Source organism: Nannospalax galili, unplaced genomic scaffold, assembly GCF_000622305.1.
Source record: "Nannospalax galili isolate Female #2095 unplaced genomic scaffold, S.galili_v1.0 scaffold167, whole genome shotgun sequence".
Lineage (NCBI taxonomy): Eukaryota > Metazoa > Chordata > Mammalia > Rodentia > Spalacidae > Nannospalax > Nannospalax galili.
This window is the reverse complement of record NW_008358534.1, coordinates 6459206-6468836: the sequence shown is the minus strand read 5'-3', so window position 1 is coordinate 6468836 and position 9631 is coordinate 6459206.

Genomic DNA, 9631 nt, shown 5'->3' with positions numbered 1-9631 from the left:
AGCATCCACTAGGCTACATTTTGAGGACATAATAAGGAAGACACAACTCTCTTCTTTCCTTGAGGAGCTCACAGGAAGAAAGCCAAATTGCTGTGGTCTTTTGCAAATAGGGCCACACAGCACCTCCTTGAAGCTGCTAATTGATTCACTTCCAGATGCATAACCAGGCTAATAACGCGGAAATCCAAATCACAGCTTTTCTTTTGACTCGTGTATCTATTTTGCACTGTTCCAAATCACAACTTTTCTTTTGACTTGTATATCTACTTTGCACTGTTTCTTGCTAGTAAGAGAGGGCAAGGGCTTGAGTATAGCTTAGTGGTAGGGCAATTGTTTTCCTTGTGTGAAGAACTGCAAAGGAAAAAAAGGTGAGATTGCACATAGGGAGGCCAAAATCTCTCCTGTGCTTTAGTTCACAATTTAAAATTTCTGAGGAGCTCTCTTACAGACACAGAGAGTTGTTCAGTGTTTTTGTTTTTGTTTCTCTATCTGTTTTTCTCTTTGAGACAGGGTCTCGATGTGTAGGTATCTCAGGATGACCTAGAACTTTCTATGTAGTCTAGGCTGGCCTCTAACTCAAGATTCTCCTATCTCTGCTTTCTGAGTACTGAGATCACAAGCACGTACTACCACATGTGTTCACATATTTTAAAGATGGGTTTAGCTGAGTGTGGTGGTGTATACATGTAATCTCTTCAATCAACCCCTAGCACTTGGGTGGTGGAGGCAAGAAGATCACCAGTTTAAACCAGGCTGGGCTACATAGTACGTTCCAAGCCAACCAGACTGTGAAACTTAGCAAGACTTGGGGAAGATCAAGGAGAGAGAGAGAGAGAGAGAGAGAGAGAGAGAGAGAGAGAGAGAATTTACTTTAGGTATTCTATTAGGTGTTTCTAGATATTTCCCTATATTTTTTAAACCAATAATGTAACTGCACAAATCAGGAACCCAAGTACCAGGGAACCTAAATAATTCATGATGCTCACACAGCTAGTAAGTGGTAGGGTTGAGACTTATGTCAGGACCCAGTTTTTCTCACAAGAATGAGAGATGGCTCAGTGGTTAAGAGCTCTCACCACTCTTGCAGAGGATCCAGGTTCAGTTCTCAACACCCACATGGTGGCTAACAATCGTCTGTAACTCCATTTCTAGGGGATCTCATACCCTCTTCTGATCTCTGTGAGCATTATATGACATAGGTGCCTTACACACATATAGGCAAAATACTCATGCACATAAAATAAAATAATAAAATATTTCTTTTAAAGAGTATTTATTATAGATGCTATTAGTGTGTCGTTGAAATTAGGTAGAAACAGTCAGGAGATTAAATCACAGAGAAAAAGCCAAGTCAGAAACCACTGACAAACTGGAAAGATGTTACCATGTCTACACTCATCAGAACAAGATTGATTTCTTATAAAACTGATATACTATCACAGATGTCAATTGCTGTGTATACAGATCCAGGAGTAAGGGGGATGCAGCTCAGTTGTAAAGCACTTGCAAACCTACAGATCCTGGAAGCTTAAAGACATCTCTTGCCTCCCTAGACCAGACAGAAAATGTCATCTCTCCAAAATTATATTCAAGGCAACTGAGAATACAGCATGGAAAGCCAGGGACACTAAACTCTCACAGTCCAAACCACATAATTCCACATGCTAAACAGGCAAAGTCATGCTATTTTTAAAGACATTTACCCTAAGTACACTGTGTCTTTTCTTCAGCAACCCAAAGCAGAGGAGAACTCAAGGGTAGATTTGTTCCTCTTGAGTTCAATGACAAGCCTAGCTAAATATTCAAATATTCAGTTCAATGGAATTATTGTCCAAACTGCAGTTACCTAATACCAGAACAGTTTAAAACTCTCTTTCCTTTCTTCCCACAGATATTCAAAATTTTTGACACACAGGAAAAAATGTAACAACTGTTAAAATCTCAACTGAAAATATGTTATAACTCATGTGAGAGCTCTTAAAATTAAGAAACCGTTGATTGTAAAATGATCTATTTGAAGTACCTGTTACAGGGACTCAATAAACACTTAAATGATAAAATGTAAAACCAACTGGAAGAAGTACACTGAAATATTTTTCTTAGTTGAGAAATATTTTACAAACTTGTTTCTTACATGTTAGGAAATTATCCTTTGTCATAAAAATATTCCCGTGGTCAACATATCTGTTTATGTGGAGAGACAATGGGGGACCCCAGGGGTTAGTACTTTTATAGCTCATAAGTTGAAATGGATGTAATGTTGCCAGAGTGTTCATTTACCTATGGCTGCCAACCTAGTACCTGTAGAAACTTTGGGAACTTTCTCAGTTTGAAAAACTGAGAAAAAAATAAAAAAGAAGATCTCCATCCCCTGATTTCCCACTAGGGAACTAGCAGCAAACCCAGTGAGACTAGCCAAGGTAAAGTGAAAATCAAAACAAAAAACACCACAGGTGTTGAGAGCAAGTCCCTGGAGGCCTGGAATACTTTCCAGTATAGGTGTAATTAAGGTATATAGATACTTCAACTCCGATTGACAGAGTCAGCTGGGAAAGAAGTGAGGTCATCTTTACCAGGCCTTTGTAGTATGTTTCTATTTTCTCTATTAGGATGTACTACCTCTTGATACGAGTTGTGGGAGTAATGAGTTGTGGAATTTATTGCCTATTCCTCTCTTAGGAAATATGCTTTCCTCAGAAATAATATAAACAGCCTCCTCCACCCACCCCACCCCATTCCATTTCAGCTGGACCAAAAAAAAATAGTCTCTCAGTGCTATCAATCCGGATCCTTAGGAATGGAAGACAACAGAAGTGTGAGTAGCTTAAGTGACTTGTCTAAGGCCACTTCTAGTTACAGCAGCATATCCAGGTGCTCAACTTTGGCTCTACTCCCATTCTCTCTGTTTTTTTGAGATCACATTTCTAGGCCCTTCTACTAGCAAATTTACATATTATCGTGCCTCTGAGTGCCTAGTTAAAGGTGGAAAGTGAGCTGTTGAAAACTGGATGACGATTACAGAAGACAAAGGCTGGTAGTGTTTCAGGAGTTCCATACATTTTCCCCAGTTCCTACCAGGCAAGTAGATCAGGAGCCCAAAGAGTCTTACCTGCCTTCTACTTTGATTGCTTAAGCTGTAGTTCTTACCCTCCCCTACACACACACACACACACACACACACACACACACACACACACACACACATAAATTTAGGATGGCTGTTGATAATCTCGTTACTGTCACTTCACCTATGTAATGGATGAGTCCTTCTGTTTCCCATAACTCCCTTGGGCCAGGGTCTTTTGCACTTCTGTGATTCCTTGTGACAACAGGCCACAGGAAAAGGGGAGGGGTACCTTATTCTGGGGGATGGGTCGCTTTATGTTGGTAGCACTAGGTTGTCAGGATCTCACTGCATTTCCAAGTATAGTGAAATTGTTTGGGGGAGATCTAAGGACATGTTATTAGTTTGTATGATGGGAGGTAGGATAAAGTGCCATAATCATAAATCCATGTTTATAAGATTTTAAAAGTGACTTCATCAAGTTCTCTCTAAGATTCCCCAAATCTAGTGGAGCACATGGACCAATCCGAGTCACTTTGCCTCTTTTGACACATTATAGAGCAAGCCAATTTATCAGAAGTTTCTCCATTCATGTTAATAATCAGTGACCACTATTTTGTGCTACTAAACTCTATTTTATTTTATTTTACTTAATTCACCTGAAACTCTAAACATAGACATCATTATTTACTTTCTTTCAAAGATGTGAAAACTTAGGTATTTCATCCTTTTGTTCTTATAATAGGTAACTCATTTGTCCTGGGTTAGAAAGTCAGCAGCAAGATGCAGGGTCTTAAACTTTATGGAAGTGGTTTAAGGCTAAAAGCTGTGCACTGACCACAGGATTTTTGAGGAAGTGAAAGAAATGAGTTACCACACGCATGTGAGAGAAAGAAAGAGATCGAAAGAGAAAGAACCCTGAGTTGTTGGGACTGGGGATGTAGTTCAGTGGTGGAGCAGAGGTGCCTAAATGGGTGTTTATGACAAGGTGGGATGGTCAGACTAGATTCCCCATAATCTAGCATGTCACAGAAGGTTGGAGTCTATCAAAACTTTGTAGGTGCTGGTATGTTTTGAGGTGATGGCAGGATGGGTCACTATCTCCCATATTTAACTAGATTGCTAGTGTGGATTCTGGTAGAGCCATCTGAGTTCTTTTCCCAAAGCCCCTCCGGCCATCCCAGACAAACATAATGAATGCCATCAAGATTAGAGCAGAAGTTGCTCACCAGCTCGTTTCTGTGCTTTGTGCCCTGAAAAATGAAGTGATGGGTAAAGTGCTCCACTTTTCTTTCCAAAGTAAAAGACAAAACTTTGCTTGGTGCTGCATTTGCTGTTCCATATGAAGCTTAGCACAGATTGAGGGCAGACTGCTTTCCTTGACAGATTGGGTCTCAGGGCTGCACAGCCACACTCACCATAATGCTCTACCAAATCTCTCTGTAGAAAGACTTGCAAAATGCCTACTGAGAACCCCGAGTAGATTCTACTCTGCTTACACTTGACTGCATTTTCTTTGTTTTTGTTTTGAGCCCACACTATCCTCCAACTAGCTCGGTAGTAGAGGGTGACCTTGAACATCTGATTTTCCTACCTCCATTTTCCAAGTGTTGGGATTAAGGCTGTGAGCCATCATTCACCAGCTGGTCTTGATTTTGCATTTTAAAGATGCAAGGTGTGAACCCAAACAACCGCCAGAAGCCACCTAGGGCTGACTAGTGCTATGGAATGCAAGGCCATTTACGAAAGGCACCGGCACCCTGATGTGTTGAATTGCAAGCTTCCCTAAGCTCCAAGTGACTCTCCCACACACCATGAACGCCTGCAGGGGCTCTGAGGGCTCCTGAATCGCCACAGGGGTCATGTTTCAGAGGCGGGCCCCTGGGAAGTCTGAATTTTCCTGAGAGGTCTCCCAACTAAACTCTTGATACCCAGCACCCCAGGCCAACAAGGATCCCTCAAATTCTTCCTTAGCACCCCAGAATCAGCTAATTTTAACGGTGCATTGTGCTTGACAATATTTTTAAAAATTAGCCCCTGATTCTGATGTTTGTCCAATGAAGATTGTCGTTACTCCCGATATAAAGATGAGTTTAAAAAAAAAAAAAAAAGAAAGAGATGAGTAAAGCCAGGGGTGGGGGCTCATGTCTGTAATCTGAGCTCAGGAGATTGCGGCAGGATTGTTGAGAGTTCGAGACTACCCTGGACTATATTTTGAGTTTCAGGCTAGACTAGGCTACAGAGAGAGAACTTGTTTCAAATAAGAATAAAACAATAATAACAAGGAAAAACCTCATGGACGTGACTTCTTTGCCCCCAAGTGCCACTGCTGGTTAGTGTCAATCTAGATTTCCTACCTCAGGTCATGCATTTGCTAAAGTCAGATTCAGTGAACTGTGTAGCACACTCAAAGCCTCTCCTTCAATTTTAGGGCTTCCCTTCCAGCCCTGGGAAAAGGAAAAGGAGCTCGGAATAGAGACTTCACACTGGGGGCCGATGGTCAACGTTGAGAAGCAAGTCACTTCAGCAGGTGCTTCAGTTTCCCTGTGGAAATCATTGTGGAATTTTTTGAGATGATTTCCAGTGCCTGACAATGCATGTTAAATAGCTGCATTCTTGTTTTCCTTGAGTGCTCCGATTACCTGGATATGGTGGGGGAAGCCAGGTGGGGAGGGGACTTTGATCTGAATGGAAGCAGATATTAATGAGGGACAACTAGTCAAACACGGAGGTTTTGAAAAAGTTACAAGCCCAAAGGGCCAAAGGGTCAGTCCGGGCATTGGACAAACAGAACTGAGTGAGCACACGGCTTTTCGAGGGTCAGACTTTGAAGATCCACATTGGGGGCTGGAAAAGGGCGTGCCAGGGGCCCTTCAGGGTCAAATAGTCTTCTGTGCGGGGTAGTCCCAGATGCTCGACCCCAGAGAGGGCAAGGGACACGTTCCTCCCATCGGCCTTTTGGTCTTGGATGTGGCGGACAGCGCCAAGGCAGAAAAAGCTAACCAGGAACACACAGGCAGGGAAGTAGCAGCGGGTACGGCGGCGGAACAGCCAAGTAGCCCTGAGTCCGGACAGCGTCTCGGGAAGGGGCTTAGTGGAGGTCTGGAATCCTCACCTTTCGCGTTGCTGTGGAAGGCGGAGCAGAAGAGGCCCCAATGAAGAAATGATTTCGCGGCGGTGCGGGAAAGAAGCTATTTGTGTTGGTTTTCAGCCTTGCGGTTTCTCAAGCACACAGCAATCTCAGACACGCGCCGGAGAGCAAGCTGAAGTGCAGTCTGCTCTCGCTCAAACCCTCAGACAGCAGGCTGGGCCTTGGCTTCTTCGCAAGAGCTTGGATCACCGAATTTTTTTACGATTCCTAAGCTTTTAACGCCTTCGTCTTTTGGAGAGGCAGCCTGAGAACAAAGCAATCCTTCTGTGCCTGGGGTGTCGGGGGAGGGGAACACGGGTCAGTCCTTTAAGTCAAAGCCCAATGCAGGCCAGGCAAGGGCCGAGAAGTTCCCAGCCCTCACCTCCACCCCTGCTGTTGAGGAGAGACAGGACCGGAGAGGTCTTTGGAATCGCTGAGCTCAGGAACGGGAGGGTGAAGAGGGGGTTTGGACGGGAGTCTACTCCACCCAGACTTTGGCAGTCTCCCACTGAGGTTATGCAAAACTTGCCTCGTGGGCAAGGCGCTGGAAACACAGAAGAAAAAGTCTGTTTAGAAAATAGACCGACCCAAAGGAAATTTTTAAAAGACAGTATTGGATGGAGACAAGGGGGAAAGACTGAGACTCCATTCTTCTGTCCAATAACATAGGGTGAGCCCCTGTCTATAGTATGACACCAAGTACTGTGCTAGACTGCTCTAGAAAAACCTCTTGTTTGTGGTTGGAGAGATGGCTCAGCGGTTAAGAGCACTGACTGCTCTTGCAGAGGACACATATGGTTTGATTCCCAGCACCCATATGGCAGTGAACAACTGTCTGTAACTCCAGTTCCAGGGGAATCAGTCGCCGCCTTCTGCACGATATGATTGCACTTATACACATCCAGGCAATGCACTCACACACGTAAATAAAAAATAATTTTAAAAAGAAAAGTAAAAGTTCTCATTTTACAGTAAAAAGGAAAATGACTTGGGGGGGGTGTCAGAACTAACCCAACCTTAGGCGCCCAACTGAGACTGAGACTGGACGCTGGCACCTGATTTCCTATTTGGATGATATATGACAAAATCACATTTTCAAAGGTAGACAGTACATACCCTAACACCCACATATTTCCCATGACCCCCCACCCCCAGTGAAGAGCAAGACCAAAAGAGCGATGGCTAGACATCTCATTTGCCCAGTCAGTAGTACAGTAGTAGATATTCTGCCAGGCTGCCTTTTGGGTTTGGCCTGAAAGCCTCAGGGCTCACAAGCTGCAGTGGTGTAAGCAGGCTCTGCCAGCCGGGAGAGAGTGACAGCCTCACCAAAACACTAAAAGCAGCCATTCTATCCGGGTTCTAGATTTGCTCTGGGCTTTCTATGTTGACTCCCGGACTCTCAGAAGGGCAGGCGGACTCTCAAAAGGGCAGGCGGACTATCAAGGTGTAGAAAAGGCGGTACACCCAGGCTTAGTCCCAGCCACCGGTAGTGGATGCCGCTCGGAGTCAAGCCTGTAGCCAACATTTCTTCGTGCCCTTCTGCCAGGATTTGTGACGTCACAGTCTTCCCAGCAACCTCGGCTTGTCGCCCATAGCGAGTAAGTTTTCCTCTCTCTTGACGAGTGTTGGCAAACCACCTACTAAGCCATGGACTTCACATTTGACTGCTTTCCTCCTGGAAAAAAACCACAGTGCTCACTCCTGACTCCCGCATCGTTCTTATAAAGAAGGATGTATTCGCTAGAGACAGAAGGTAATTCGGGCATCAAAAGAATCCACTATTTTCAGAAGTTGGAGGGGAGGATTGTTGTTTTTAAATATTCCACAAATTCACTGACTCCCCCACTGCATCCAGCACTTCAGAAATTTCTTTACGATCTGTCATTTACAAACATTGGCATGATCTGGAAGTTACAGCAAAATCCTATATCCTGTCACCTTGCTACACCAAGACAGAAGTCCCTTTCTGCCTACATTTCCCATGCAGCGAAGGATCCCAAGGGTTCTTGCTTACTCTGGGGATACTGTCATGCTCCCTGACTTCATTACAAGCTGTACTAACAAAACAAAGCAAAACAACAGCAAGAACCACCGGTTGTCCCACAAAGCTATGAAGGGGAGCGTGGGGGGGAAATGAGCTTCCCAGATCGCTCTTCAGGCCACCTGGGAGACACCAGCAAGTCCTGGTGCAACAGGGGAGAACAACTTTTCTTCTTACTGGGAGTGGGAACCTCTCTTCTACCCAGCTGCCCTGCACAAAGAGTGTCAGCCAAGAGGCCTGTAAATAAAAGACGCACCAAGCAATGGCCTGTACCCTACGGGCGGGGTGGGGAGGAGAAGCAGAGCCCCTGTAGCCTCGGGGGGGGGGGTCACTCTGCAGCCAAGGAGTACAGGTCAGGGTTGGGAAGGATTCCAGGAAGTCCACTTCTCAACTACTTCATTCACCCAGACCCAGAGGCTAGGGTGTAAAGGGGACTAGGCAGTTCAGCTTCTTCTCCTTTCCTTACCTAGAGGGTCAGCCTGAGGTTGTAGTCCTCTTGGAGGATAATTCTGAGAAGGAACTGGAGTGAGAAGCGATATCCCTTCCAAGGAATGAGATCTTGAGGATGAGCGCCAGAGTCCCAACCAACAAATAAATAATTTCTGGAAAGCTGGGAGTGGGAATGAGGATGAGGATATCATCACTAGGAAATCAATCAACAGCTGCTCGGAAGGCCCTTGTGATCTGAGTACACGGGATGTGTTAGTGCATATGAGACAGAATAGAAACTGTGAGGAGATAGGCCAAGAGGTAGGATGATCAGATAGTTCTCACTGAGGGTTTCAAATGCGAAGTCTGATCTATTTTTACAAACATATAAATCTTGCACATCTTTCCCTGCAACATCACCTGAGACCTTGGCCATTTCTACTCTCTGGCTTCAAGTCTGAAGTGAAGCTGGAAATAAGCAGGCACAGATTCCAGTACTGCCAGAAAGGACCACAGGAGCCTCCTCCTTCATCTTTCCATCAGAGGGCAGGGTGCCCCCCCACCCCATACCCCTTCACCGCTGCCCTACTGGAGGATGACTAAACTGTAGCAGGGAAAGGAATCTATGGAATTTGGGATCTAAGGGAGCCTGTTCACTTATCCTAGTTCCCAAGGAAGCCCCAGTAAGAGGCCTTTTCTCTCACAGATTTCTTATGGCAATTTACAAGTTTATGCTTGCTTATTCAAGGCCAACTGCGCCTACCCTTTGGCTCCATGTTGCACTAAGCTGGTTAATATAACAACTGGGGAATTGTAGGTTAGGCCTGGCCTAGACCATTGCTTCGATCCTACCTGTGTCTTTTGCTCTGTGCACTGTGACCACTGCCAGGGCCTTGGCCCTCTTGAAGTCCCACGGGGACTGGGATGCCTTTCTGGGAGCCTAGAGAGAGAAGGCCCTTCAAATTCT